The sequence below is a fragment of the Berghia stephanieae genome, chromosome 9, assembly GCF_034508935.2.
Source record: "Berghia stephanieae isolate SIO BIC M18660-M18661 chromosome 9, UCSD_Bste_1.3, whole genome shotgun sequence".
In the NCBI taxonomy this organism is placed as follows: domain Eukaryota; kingdom Metazoa; phylum Mollusca; class Gastropoda; order Nudibranchia; family Aeolidiidae; genus Berghia; species Berghia stephanieae.
In genome coordinates, this window is record NC_088368.1 from 91,391 (window position 1) to 107,433 (window position 16,043).

Genomic DNA, 16,043 nt, shown 5'->3' on the forward strand with positions numbered 1-16,043 from the left:
ATCCGGGCCAAAACCCGTCTTCAGCCAATTACTTTTGTGTTCAAAGCATTTAGTCTTGAATATTTTGTTATTTTTGGAAACTGTAATATTTATATTCCTTTTTCTTCATCAACTGTTCCTCTCACAACCAACAAATTCTAAAAACAAAAACATTTATTCACAAAATTCATTGCACTTTAAATGTCAATAAAACCCAAGTCTAAATGTGGCCTAACACTTCCAATCAGTAATATGTCAAAATGATTTTCCTGCTGAAAGTTGAATTTGCAACCAAGAATATGAGACATTCGGTTGTGCCTTTTCTCACACTGCAAAAAAAATAAACTGTCATTTTTCTGATCATTTAAAAAAAATGGTAAACTATATTATTTTCAAACATGATATTTCCCTGCAATAATACCGTTTTGTGTTGGTCAATCAGATATGACTTGTATCCCAAACAATCTATCTCTGGGATGGTGGTTTCTTCATTGCAATTGGAAGGTAAGTGGTTGTGATGTGATTCATGACCACAAGAGCCCGCTGGACACACAGGCCATGCAAACGTACCATAAATACCATGGGATATGGGCACTGACCCAGTTGGATTGTAAAGCAAGGACGATAGTGAATGTCACCAAAGTGAAGGCCAGCAGTCCTGATGTTGCATGGTACAACTTCAAATCAGCCAATCTAACCTGAAAAAAATATAATGACAAATATATGACCCTCCAAGTCAAACAATTGACAAGACACCCACTATAAAATTTTATTCTCTGTTTGGAAAATTATTCTATCAATTCCAGACAATCGGAACTTTGAGTACAAATGGTCTGAGCTGACGACATAATGTGGTAGAATGACCATGTCCTTACACGATGTCTTCACATTCATCTGAGTTTATGACATAACGTGGTAGAATGACCAGGTCCTATACACGATGTCTTCACATTCATCTGAGTTGATGATGACATAATGTGGTAGAATGACCAGGACCTATACACGATGTCTTCACATTCATCTGAGTTGATGACATAATGTGGTAGAATGACCAGGTCCTATACACGATGTCTTCACATTCATCTGAGTTGATGATGACATAATGTGGTAGAATGACCAGGTCTTATACACGATGTCTTCACATTCATCTGAGTTGATGACATAATGTGGTAGAATGACCACGTCCTATACACGATGTCTTCACATTCATCTGAGTTGATGATGACATAATGTGGTAGAATGACCAGGTCCTATACACGATGTCTTCACATTCATCTGAGTTGATGACATAATGTGGTAGAATGACCAGGTCCTATACACGATGTCTTCACATTCATCTGGGTTGATGACATAATGTGGTAGAATGACCAGGTCCTATACACGATGTCTTCACATTCATCTGAGTTGATGACATAATGTGGTAGAATGACCAGGTCCTATACACGATGTCTTCACATTTTTCTGAGTTGATGATGACATAATGTGGTAGAATGACCAGGTCCTATACACGATGTCTTCACATTCATCTGAGTTGATGACATAATGTGGTAGAATGACCAGGTCCTATACACGATGTCTTCACACATTCATCTGAGTTGATGACATAATGTGGTAGAATGACCATGTCCTATGCACGATGTCTTCACATTCATCTGAGTTGATGACATAATGTGGTAGAATGACCAGGTCCTATACACGATGTCTTCACATTCATCTGAGTTGATGACATAATGTGGTAGAATGACCATGTCCTATACACGATATCTTCACATTCATCTGAGTTGATGATGACATAATGTGGTAGAATGACCAGGTCCTATATACGATGTCTTCACATTCATCTGAGTTGATGACAAATGTGGTAGAATGACCAGGTCCTATACACGATGTCTTCACATTAATCTGAGTTGATGACATAATGTGGTAGAATGACCAGGTCCTATACACGATGTCTTCACATTCATCTGAGTTGATGACATAATGTGGTAGAATGACCCGGTCCTATACACGATGTCTTCACATTCATCTGAGTTGATGATGACATAATGTGGTAGAATGACCAGGTCCTATACACGATGTCTTCACATTCATCTGAGTTGATGATGACATAATGTGGTAGAATGACCAGGTCCTATACACGATGTCTTCACATTCATCTGAGTTGATGATGACATAATGTGGTAGAATGACCAGGTTCTATACACGATGTCTTCACATTCATCTGAGTTGATGACATAATGTGGTAGAATGACCATGTCCTATGCACGATGTCTTCACATTCATCTGAGTTGATGACATAACGTGGTAGAATGACCAGGTCCTATACACAATGACTTCACATTCATCTGAGTTGATGACATAATGTGGTAGAATGACCAGGTTCTATACACGATGTCTTCACATTCATCTGAGTTGATGACATAATGTGGTAGAATGACCATGTCCTATACACGATATCTTCACATTCATCTGAGTTGATGATGACATAATGTGGTAGAATGACCAGGTCCTATATACGATGTCTTCACATTCATCTGAGTTGATGACATAATGTGGTAGAATGACCAGGTCCTATACACGATGTCTTCACATTAATCTGAGTTGATGACATAATGTGGTAGAATGACCAGGTCCTATACACGATGTCTTCACATTCATCTGAGTTGATGACATAATGTGGTAGAATGACCAGGTCCTATACACGATGTCTTCACATTCATCTGGGTTGATGACATAATGTGGTAGAATGACCAGGTCCTATACACGATGTCTTCACATTCATCTGAGTTGATGACATAATGTGGTAGAATGACCAGGTCCTATACACGATGTCTTCACATTCATCTGAGTTGATGATGACATAATGTGGTAGAATGACCAGGTCCTATACACGATGTCTTCACATTCATCTGAGTTGATGATGACATAATGTGGTAGAATGACCAGGTCCTATACACGATGTCTTCACATTCATCTGAGTTGATGATGACATAATGTGGTAGAATGACCAGGTCCTATACACGATGTCTTCACATTCATCTGAGTTGATGATGACATAATGTGGTAGAATGACCAGGTCCTATACACGATGTCTTCACATTCATCTGAGTTGATGATGACATAATGTGGTAGAATGACCAGGTTCTATACACGATGTCTTCACATTCATCTGAGTTGATGACATAATGTGGTAGAATGACCAGGTTCTATACACGATGTCTTCACATTCATCTGAGTTGATGATTACATAATGTGGTAGAATGACCATGTCCTATACACGATGTCTTCACATTCATCTGAGTTGATGGTGACATAATGTGGTAGAATGACCAGGTCCTATACACGATGTCTTCACATTCATCTGAGTTGATGATGACATAATGTGGTAGAATGACCAGGTTCTATACACGATGTCTTCACACTGACTAGATTTATCATGCCTGGTACCCGACTGGGAGATCAAATCAAGGTTGAAAAGAAGAAGATAGGAGAAACTCATTAGAAAAACGTGCTCCAATCGCTTTTTGTTTTTTAAGGTCACCCTTCAGAGCCATGAGGCCCACGGAGCCAGAATTCTTCCCAGTTTCTACAGCGTGAAACAGACAATAGCAATTGCTAGCAATCATTTGGATAGTATGCTCGATAATGTAATGTACTTTCCACTAGATCTAACAGACCAAGCTACCCATTCATTGCTGGATGGACAGGGGGCTACGGAAAAAATCTTAACAGCACCCGGGATCAATCTTGGTCCCTTTAAAGTACCGCTAATCAGTAAACCATCATGTAATCTTGTGGAACTCACTCCCAACTCATTCTCCTGACTGTGATGGTCGTAGAGGAGACATGAGAAATGATTGTACAGGAAGGGTTGTCCATACAGATGACCGAAGGACTAGAGCTCAGGTGGTCGCTGGTTCGGATAAGTCCATCCAGATCTGTTCTCAGCTTTCCTGACTTTATAATAAACTAAATTCTTATCCGAAACTCATATCCAGTTTTTACCATCTTTTATTGCTTGGCTAAAAATAAATAAAATTCCTACTGACTGAGCACTTTGGGAAAACCAGCACCTTTAGTCATAGAGTGACATATGAATGATACATGACAAATATCTAATATTAAATTGGGAAGACCAGCACCTTTAGTCAAAGAGTGACATATGAATGATACATCACAGATATCTAATATTAAATTGGGAAGACCAGCACCTTTAGTCATAGAGTGACATATGAATAATACATCACAGATATCTAAGATCAAATTGGGAAGACCAGCACCTTTAGTCATAGAGTGACATATGAATAATTCATCCCAAATATCTAATATCAAATTGGGAAAACCAGCACCTTTAGTCATAGAGTGACATATGAATAATACATCACAGATATCTATTAAATTGGGAAGACCAGCACCTTTAGTCATAGAGTGACATATGAATAATACATCCCAAATATCTAATATTAAATTGGGAAGACCAGCACCTTTAGTCATAGAGTGACATATGAATAATACATCCCAAATATCTAATATTAAATTGGGAAGACCAGCACCTTTAGTCAAAGAGTGACATATGAATAATACATCACAAATATCTAATATTAAATTGGGAAGACCAGCACCTTTAGTCATAGAGTGACATATGAATGATACATCACAGATATCTAATATTAAATTGGGAAGATCAGCACCTTTAGTCATAGAGTGACATATGAATAATACATCGCAAATATAATAATAATAATAATAATGGTATAGATTTATAGTGCGCCAACATCCCTTCATCAGGAGGGCTCTGGGCGCATAACAAAGATTAACTTAATAATGAAGCCCTAACACAGTACAAGAACAACGCTAATTATACACATAATCAAAAGAAAGCCTGTCGGAATAAGAATGTCTTCAATCGACGCTTGAATTCCTCTAGTGAAGACGAAGAACGTATCTCTAGTGGTAGTAAATTCCACAACCTTGGACCAGAATGCTGAAAGGCGCGTTCACCAGCCTTCACTCGACAGCGGGGTGTTTTCAATTTGAGGTCGTTCGTTGATCGAAGCGATCGCTGTGGGTTATACTGTTCAACGAGGTTTGAGAGATATGCTGGTGACGAGCCCTCCAGGCATTTGAAAACGATAGTTGAAGATTTATATTTAATCCGCTGGTCCACTGGCAGCCAATGCATCTGCTGTAGTAATTCGGGAGCTGCAGTTGTTCTGTCTTTCTGTAGTACAACGCGGGCTGCCATGTTCTGTATTTTCTGGAGTTTGTTTATTTTGTCCTTTGTTAGACCAACAAACAGTGCATTGCAGTAGTCCATTTTCGGGAATATCAAAGATGTTACCAATTTGTTACAAGTTTCCCTATTAATAAATGGTCTGATTGTTCTGATATTTCTTAGAATGCAGATAGCACTTGTTCTCACATTGTTAATATGTTTGTTCATAGACAGATCACTCTCCAGGGTGATGCCGAGATTTTTTGCTGATGTTGTGAGTTGTATTTTATCATTATCGTTGATTGTCAGTGCCAGTGTAATTGGATCTGTCTTATTATTTGAACTAGCAATGAATAAGGCTTCAGTCTTGTCGCCATTAAATTTTAATCTATTTGCAGACATCCATCTCATCACATGGTTGATGCATTGTTCTTTGAGTAAGATATGATGCAAACCAGTTTAGAGCAGTGCGCGATATGCCGAAAGTAACTTGTAGCCTTCGAAGTAGTATGGCATGGTCGACGGTGTCAAAGGCCGCCGAAAGATCGAGAAGACTAAGGATGGTGGTTTTTCCTTGATCAATAATTTGCAGCAAGTCATTTGTGATTCTCATCAATGCTGTTTCTGTGCTATGATTTTGCCGATAGGCCGATAGAAAGCACTCATCGAGGTTATTATGTTTCACGTGACAAGAAAGTTGTTTTAGTACAATCTTTTCTAGAATTTTGGAAATGAATGGTAGATTTGATACAGGCCTAAAATTTTTAAAATTATCACTGTCAAGTCCCGCTTTCTTCAACAATGGCTTCACCAATGCTTTCTTGAAGCTTTCTGGAACAACTCCCTCCCTTAATGATTGATTAATCAATTCAGTGATGTAAGGTGCAAGTTCATCAATACACTCCTTCAAAAGGGATGTTGGTAAAGGGTCGAGCCTACATGATTTGCTAGGACTAGAGAGAATCGTTTTCTTTGTGTCATTTATTGAAATTTCTTTGAAAGATGTTAAGGGTTCACCATAAAAAGAGGTATATTCTGCTTCTGTTTCGTCTGTGTCAAGTTCACTCCGTATTGTTGTTATTTTATTCATGAAATACTCTACAAAGCAGTCCGCGAGATGCTTGTCATCAGTGTGGTGTGGCAGGCTTGTTTTGATCTCTTTGCCTAGAAGCTTATGTGAGATTTTATAAAACTCCTTCGGACTTTTTATGTTATCAACTTTATCAAGATAGTAGATACGCTTTGCCTTAATTGTCACCTCTTTGAGTCTATGTTTGAATGATATGTAAGTTTCCTTATCAATTGTCAGGCCAGATTTTTTCCATTTCTTCTCCGCTTTTCTTTTCTCTTTCTTTATACGTTTTACCTCCAAATTGTACCATGGTGATTCTTTTCTGATGTTCACAGATCTTGTTGTGAGAGGTGCGTGCTTATCCATAACACTAATAACTGCTTTATCAAAATTGTCACCAGTCACTTCTTTCTCACAATGTGTAGTTAGAGAGTGAGAGAGGTCCGCTTTAAATAGTTCTATGTCAATTGTCTTCAAATCTCTCGAAACAACTATTTTTTTTTGTTTTTGTGTCGTGTACTGTCCCCCTCTGATGCCAAAAGATATTAAATGATGGTCTGAAATGCAAAGATCATCTACATTAATAGGTGTCGCTAGTTGCCTGTCAACGCTGGTCAATACCCAGTCAATAATGTGTCCACACCGATGTGTCTTTTCATTGACATGCTGTGTCATGTGATGAGACGAAAGTAGTTTATTTATATTTCTTATATCCGGTGTGTCTCGATCAAAGTGTAAGTTGGAATCTCCAACAATAATATTTTTCTTTGACTTCATGTCAAGGCGAAGAAGGAAGTCCTCGAATTCATCAATAAATAGTGATGTTTTTAATCTATTTTTTGCACTGGGTGGTGGCCTATATATTGAATGAAGCTTGACTGAGTCATGTTTAAAATCAACGACCATTCCTACCGATTCGAATGCCGAAAAATTGTTGACATCATGATTAAATCTAATGGTCAAATTTGACCTATAGACCACTGCAATTCCTCTCCCTCTCCTTCCTTTTCTCGGAAATGACTGAGTTGTATGTGTGAGTGGTGTTAAATCCGACACAATTGCTTCATCCACATTCTCCTTTAACCATGTTTCAATTATTATTAGAATGTCAATAGATCTCTCCTCAATCATATGTTTAATGTCTAATGTTTTATTGCGGCAAGACTGGGCGTTTATTGTCGCCACTTTTAAAATTGGAAGTGATTTCTTTTCACTCATAAGTGGTGTAATTGTCTGTGTGGTAGGTGGCCGTGGTGTTTTATTTTTAGGGTTGGGCCGATGGCCACACTGTGTTGGGTGGTCCTTTGTATCTAAATATCTAATATTAAATTGGGAAGACCAGCACCTTTAGTCATAGAGTGACATATGAATAATACATCACAGATATCTATTAAATTGGGAAGACCAGCACCTTTAGTCATAGAGTGACATATGAATAATACATCACAGATATCTATTAAATTGGGAAGACCAGCACCTTTAGTCATAGAGTGACATATGAATAATACATCCTAAATATCTAATATTAAATTGGGAAGACCAGCACCTTTAGTCATAGAGTGACATATGAATAATACATCACAAATATTTAATATTCAACCAAATTAATGAATAATAAATAAATAAATAATTGCATTCACTTTATTCATGTCCGAAGGGAAATCTTTTGAAAAGGTCCATTCTACTGAAAGACTGAAATTGAAATATCCCATGCATTGCCAGCAAAGTAAGCAAGAACCAGGTGACTTGCTCAAGGTCACATAGTGCAAGTGGGCATCGAACTCATAACATTCTGAGTATGAAGCACAGGCTATACTGCTGTACCAAGCTGCTACCTATTTTTTACAGTATAAAAAATGGATTGCTATTGTTTTGACTTTCCTTTTTCCCAAGTACTGATACATACCTTGATGAACCCTGAGAGATATTTGTGGTACTTGACTATAACACCCCCCAAAGACTGGGCACATAAATAACCCACAGTTGTCACCCCAAAAAGGCCATGCCACGTGGTGTAGTGATTCTTGCCCAGTCTTTCTTTATGGAAATGGATGACTGCAAGACCTGATGGAGTTAAACATCAAAAGTTACAACTTACTCTTCTCATTCTAAATGAATCCAAAACAACAAATAAGAAAAAACAAAACCAAAAAAAAAAAACAAAAAAAAAACAACAACAAACAAACAAACAAAAAAAAAAAACAAAACACACAAAAAACCCCAAACCCACCAAGCCAGTGAAAACCTGATATGTGACCCCAAGCCTCGAAGCGTTATTAAGTCGGGATTTGGAAAATGAAGAAAGTCGGTTATAAAGTGAAAATGGTCAAAATTATCAAATTTCAATTTTTGGTAATTTCATAAAATAAAAATCCTTTTTCTACATAAAAATATAACAATAATAATAAATAATAATAATAATAATAATAATAATAATAATAATAATAATAATAATAATAATAATAATAATAATAATAATAATAATAATAATAATAATAATAATAATAATAATAATAATAGTAACAATAATATATGGTTTTTATATAGCACCTTACCCCGTATCAACAAGCTCAAACATAATAATTCAACATAAATAATGACGATAAGTTATATAAATTTCTTCAAGTGTTAAAATGCCACTATCAGTGATGCATTCAAAACGAGAGTTGACTGTCCCTCAGAGAGCCACCCTGTCCCAGGCTTAATAATTCTGAGTCATTTCCTCCAGCAATAGCATGTAAGATCTCACAGCAAAGGGCGTGTCTTTATCTACCTCCGAGAATGCATGGTTGACTCTACAGTTGCATGGTTCAACCAAAAAACTGTAGACAAGCCTGGCATTTTCCCTACAAACCTTACAAATGAAAGATTCTTAATTGGTGAGAACTGATTACACGCGCTAGTTGGCGATTAAAATGCCAGGTTTTGTGTCGTCGGATTGGTATCAGTGCTCTGTGTGTCAGTGTGTACATGTTTGTGTGTGTTTGCACATTTTGATACACACTCCATGTTCTTATTTCTTTGTCTAGCTGCATTGGTTCATGATTGAGGCGAAATCGATATCTTTCTTTATTAACGAAATTATACAACTAGCTTAGTCTTTGTGCTCTGAAATTACTTTGTTAGCATGGGTAAAAGTTGGAAAAAATGAAAACCCTGCCAGGACTGAGCCAGCAAAACAAAAAGCCTGCAGACAAAACCGGTCATTATGATCATAAGTTAGAAATCTTAATAAGCATGTTTTAAACGAACTGCGTATATACCTACCTTCATTAAGTGTACTTGTAGTTCTATTCAAATATAGGAAGCAGTCAGCAGCAAATATCAAATCCAAAAATACCAGAAATCATTTAATCAATAAAATTAACAATTGGCGTATCACTTTCACAAAATTACATGTGTCCTATCACTGTCAATACTAGCCTTAAGGCTAACATCAAGAGGTTTTCTGCCTTTTCGAAAAGAAACCCATTAATGAGGCTTGCTTTCTTTTTAAAGTGGCAGATGATGCAGTATAGACTGATGGAGATGGTGTAACTGATGATGAGGATGTAGTGGCTGGTAATACAGATGGCGTAGCTGACGATGTAGATGTTGTAGCTGACGATGCTGATGCAACTGATGTAGCTGACGATGTAGATGTTGATGATGTAGCTGACGATGCTGATGCAAATGATGTAGCTGACGATGTAGATGTTGATGATGTAGCTGACTATGCTGATGCAAATGATGTAGCTGACGATGTAGATGTTGATGATGTAGCTGACGATGCTGATGCAAATGATGTAGCTGACGATGTAGATGTTGATGATGTAGCTGACGATGTTGATGCAAATGATGTAGCTGACGATGTGATGTTGATGATGTAGCTGACGATGCTGATGCAAATGATGTAGCTGACGATGTAGATGTTGATGTTGTAGCTGACGATGCTGATGCAAATGATGTAGCTGACGATGTAGATGTTGATGATGTAGCTGACGATGCTGATGCAAATGATGTAGCTGGCAATGTAGATGGTGTAGCTGACGATGTAGATGATTGTATTGTAGTCAGTGATGATAATGTTGATGGTCTTTCACAAGTTGGTAAATGGGCATCCCTTTTATTTAAGTAATTATTCTATTTAGTATAGGACGAATTTACAGATTTAATCATTGACCTGGGGATGTCCATTGTTAACCAAGTTTAAATCCCTGGCATTTAAATAGCTCTTGACCATCAACAATGCTTCATAATTATGGTTGGTCAATCTCGTCCTGTCTTCCTCTATGATATCATTTAAAACATTAAATGAGCCTTCCAAATTAGGCCCACTAAAAATGCTGAGGATTGCTTTGACCAATTTTGAGAGAACAGGGTACCGAGGCCCAGTTCTACTTTTCAATTTAAAAATCAACCTCCAGTAGTCATGGTCAATATTAAAATCATCATCACCATCTGCGCAGTTTATCAAAGTGATTTCATCATCACACACATAATTCCTTAGTTCAGAGTTCAAACTTCCTAGTTCTGTCTCTGGTACAACATTAGGCAATTTCTTTACAAGTTCCATGACAGCAGGCCCTGTGCATGATGACCGTTGATGACAAGGGCTTATAAACGATAGCTTTGAAAGAACAGGGTGATCGATAGGCAGCTTCATAAGCATTGAAGTAGCCTGCACATATCCTTCTCTCAGTGAAGAAAAAACCTTTTTCAACCAAGGAAATTTCATTTTATCTTTCATAGCTCTCATCAAAGTGGGGTATGCTTGGTCCCCAACAAACAAATTGTGATCTTTCAGTTGATTGTTTAGATCTTTAAATTGAAAACGAAATATTAAAAACTGAAACCGGATCATAACGAAAGTAAATTATCAAAATTATGCTCATCCGATGAAAAGAAATAATTTTTTTTTTTTTTAAATCTGACCATGATGAATTTTTTTTACTAAGCCGGCAATTTACTCATCTCGCCGGCAGGGCTTTTCATTTGCCGGCAAGGTCAATTTCAATTTTTCAATAGGCCAGCATGCCGGCCACAGCCGGCAGACTTTGAGCCATGTTTGTTAGAAACAAAAGTTTAATCTTACAGAGATTGCCGGAGGATAAACATCTTAAAAACAATAAAAGCAGAAAAGTAAATAAAGCCTTCAAAAATTAATGAATTGCAGATAGAAATACATGTATGACACACAATGAAAAAGGTAAATGTGTGGAGAGAGAGAGAGAGAGAGAGAGAGAGAGAGAGAAAGAAAGAAAGAAAGAGAGAGAGAGAGAGAGAGAGAGAGAGAGAGAGACAGACAGGCAGACAGACAGTTTTTTTTTCTTGTATTTTTCTTTCGTGCTTTGTCCGGCTCCGTTTCATACACACCTTTTTTCTTAGATCTTAGTATCCTGTGCTTTCTGTCCTCGATTGTTTTAGTCAAACCATTGGTTCTACCCTAGGACTTCATATAGATGTCGCTGGTTCTACCCCACTGGTTCACATTTCATGAGAGAAAGAAAAAAGGAGTCATTCACAGACAATAAGACCCATGGAGCCAGAGATTATCCCCTTTTTTAATGTGTCAATGGGCAAAATTGCTTGCTTGCTACTCTTTGGATAGGACGCTAATCTATCGCAAAGTACATTCTATCAGATCTAGTTGACCAATCACTGCTGGGGTGCAGGGAGGTCAGCTATGGTCGATACCTGTCCCTTTAGTGTAAAGTGAATCATCTATCCACAGCGATATCAGGGACCCCTAATTAGTTAGAGAATTGTCATTAATTTCTGTTTTCTTTCAATCACTCAAGATAGTCCAATTCATAGCAAAGCACTAGTTTGACTTTGAAGATGACCTGGTGATCTCTACCTGACAAAACACAAGTTCCTCCAATTCCCACCAACCAGTAGTGTATAGAGGCTTTGGTCGCCGTGCCATGGATGGGAACAGGGACGAGTCCTTGGAAAAGATGACGATGCCTTCCAACATTAAGAGGGAACACTGGATTAGAAAGTGATCAAGACAAGATATCAGATTAGTATTGGGTCTGGAAGTTAAAGAAAACACAAAAATCAAATTTCAGATTATGCATTGCATTTGTTTAAAGGGCAATCCATTTTTTCCCCTTATTAACCTTTAATGTATCTTTAAATGAATACATATTCAAAAGATCATACAAAGAACTTTCTTCACACACAGGCTGTTGTAAAAGAAGCTACAGTTTTTAAGCACCTTTTCGTGTTACATTTGAAAAGAGGAGGAAGAGTATTTGTCCTGATTATCTGGTTATAAAGACTTGGCTTTGTACACCATATTAGCTTACCAATATTACCATTGCTGTGCTTTACTGACTCACTGGGAACAGCCCGGATCGTTACACAGCGTTAAAGGCTGTTTAACATTCAAAAGCTTTGCATGCAACATTAGGTTACCATTATTACCATTTACCATATAATGTTTGTTTGCTTTTAAGGGTTTTACGGCACTTGCAACACATTTAGGTCATATCAGTGCCAGTAAAAAGGAAGAAAATGGGATAGTAAAACAGTTCTAGAACTACAATTAAAGCACCCAAGAGAAAGTAAGACAAAGGGGAACTGGGAACAAATAGGGATCAGATGTAGATTCCGAGAGCATAACACCAATGTACTTAGTTTGAGATTACCTATAAGTCTCATCCGGACACAAGCACAAAATCCAACAAAGAGGAATACACTCAAATGCTTACATTATACATCCATATAATAATACGTAAATGAGAGATGATTTACAAGGAAATAAATATCATCTCCCAAAACAATAACTATGCATTTGGCTGTTTCCCTCCCAGGCAGGGGCCAGGACAAAACCAAGTAATCTCATTCCAAGACAAAGATATAAGGAAAACAGATATAAGGGGATAGAACACACAGTAAGTGCCTTCCTGCCCGCTATGGGAAGTCAAGAACCCCACCCAGATTTAACATATATAAGTTTACCTTTACTACCATTTATCATAACAGGTTACTATTAAAAAAAAAAATAAACAAATTAAAAAATTAAGCTTTTATATAGCGCAATAAAGCGCTTTACAAGGGGTTGTTGGTCAAAAGCAACATTTAACACTTAGGACGGGACATGACGCCTGTTAGGCGATGTTATAATTTTTTTCTGACAGAGACAACGCTGTTAACGGCCAGGTATTCATTTTACACCTGAGTACGGTGAGAGAATGTGAATAAAGAGCCTTCTCCAAGTACTCAACTATGTGCCCAGCGAGGCTCGAACCCAGGACCTTCCGATCCGAAAGCAAGTGTCATACCACTAGGCCACATGTCCACACTATTTACCATATAAGGTTACCATTATTACCATTTACCACATTAGGTTACCATTACAATGTTTCAGCATTAAAGGCTGTTTTACACGTGTAAAGATACAGTTATGGACGCAAGTGTACGCGAACCCATTTATATAGAAATAATAATTCCTTTGAAGAATCAGGTTTTCGTGATACAAAACTTTGATGACTATATTTCAAATTACCACACTGTTGTTTTAAAAAACTTTTAAACCATAAACTGTGACAGCACAAAACAAAAGCTGCAATACTCATTGATGCTACGATGCCATTTCATTATAATTACAGGAAAATATACGGCTTTAACTTTATCTCTCTGAGTATGCAATCTAAAAAATAATTTTAAAAACTCGAGTGCATCCAATGAAATAGGGAGGATAATAATGAATAATGAAATCAGACCTTCCACATTGCTACACCAATTCAGAAATCCAATGTTTACTTCCATTGAATAAATGAAGAGACTTGCATAGATTTCAATTGAAACACACACATACACACAAACACATACACATATATATATATATATATATATATATATATATATATATATATATATATATATATATATATATATAATATTGAATCGTGTTATGATGTATGGTAAAAGTCTGGTACGAATAGTGCTAGACATGTAACAATGGAGCAAATTTAAATGTTATATATATATTATATAATATTATAATATATATATATATATATATATATATATATATATATATATATATTATATATATATATATATTATATATATATATATTATATAATATATATATATATATATATATATATATATATCCCAGTCGAGAAACTATATTTAGAAGCAAAGTGATGAGGAATATGAACTTTTGACATTTTGGCAATGAAAGAACCAATGTGTATTCTCCATAACAGCAAAGGAGATATTCAGAGCTGATAAAAACCAACAACCGTTTGACTTGAGATAATACAATGATTTTTATAAATAGAAGACTGGAACTGTGGATTCTAAAAACTGTGCTTTTGTATTTCTATCTTTTGTATTGATGGAATCTCATAGAAAAGGCAATGACACAAAATGTATCACTGAAACATTATTATCTTACAAGCCTGTTTTTTTGCCTCATTGATTGAATGTAAAAAGTAATAAAGAAAAATAAATATAACAGCTTCAACAAAGAACACAATAACATGGAACGTTTCGGGCTCAAAACCCTTCTTCAAGACATAAATATATAATCTGTCGTATATCTGGAATTTAGTAATGTATCTATGTCTTTATTGCTTTTTTGTTGTTGGCTGAAGAAGGGTTTTGATCCCGAAACGTTCTGTGTTTGGTATTTTGTTCTCTTTTGAGGTAGTTAAAATAATTTTTGTTTATTACTTGTTACAGTCCACAGCTTCTATCAGCCTTGTATCACTTTGATTGAATTTAAAAAGCTTTCTTAAATAATGATAATATAGAAATTATCTTTCTTTTTGTTTTTTTTAGAGGTGTCACAGCACTTGTGACAATATTATATCATTTCAGTGCCAGTAAAAGGGAAGATGATCAAAGAAAAGTTGTAGATTTGAAGTAAAAAGCACCAAAGAAAAAGGAAAGACAAAGGAAACTGGTTCAAATGGGGACCAGAAGATTCCACCATCAATCCATCAATGCCTTTATTTTGCTATGAGCTATGAAAGTGAAGAATACTGCTATGATGAATACACTCAAATGTTTACAAACCTACAATATATTCAAAATTTATTATTATAAAAGTACATAACTGAGAGATGATTTACAGGGGAAAAATATCATCCCTCCCAGCCAAGGATCACCCCCCAAAGGACCAGGGAAAAACAAAACAAACGAGCAATCTCAATCAAGCACAAAGGGGATCGGATAGAAGACACAGCACGTTACCTCTATACTGATCCTGGAGGTCAGAGGTCACCACCCAGGAAGTTTCTTGTCATTCTTTTGTGTATAATCATAATACAATGCTGTAAACACTCGGGTATAACAGTCAACAGACTGCCATAATAGCAGCTCATTTTGGTACAAGACTGTATTAGTCACCTATAATACTAGAAAGCTGGTATGTATTTGTAGAACTTTAAATATTCAAAACGGAGCGCAGTCATGGTAACTTACCCCAAGGACCATTAGAATTGGGTGCCAAGAGAACAGACCTATAGGAAATAGAAATGTATTTTATGAGACGATAAAAAAAAAGGAAACATAAAAATATAAAATTCAATGATTCAGTCTCATGCATATTAGTTCTGACAGGTAAAATACTTGTACAAAAACTTGTAAACTACATACAATTTCATGTGCAACATCACAGGGTGCTGACCAGTTTTGACCATGAAAATTTGGCAAATTCTTGTAACTACACACAACTCACATCAAACCAATCTTGTTGATGTCTCCCAAAAAATTACTCCAAAAACATACAAATCATGGTTTAACATGCAGACCAAGAGACTTGTTAAAAAGAAA

General features: G+C 36.4%; 1 pseudogene across 1 annotated transcript; it reads right to left on the reverse strand.

The window, feature by feature from the left end:
* Window positions 1-378: 378 nt before the first annotated feature.
* LOC144979104 (transmembrane reductase CYB561D2-like) lies at window positions 379-15,724 on the reverse strand (annotated as a pseudogene). Its single transcript, XR_013646649.1, has 4 exons — window positions 15,693-15,724; window positions 12,106-12,237; window positions 8,173-8,330; window positions 379-677 (listed from the first exon to the last, which is right to left on the reverse strand). The product of XR_013646649.1 is annotated as a transmembrane reductase CYB561D2-like (transcript).
* Between the last annotated feature and the right edge of the window lie 319 nt (window positions 15,725-16,043).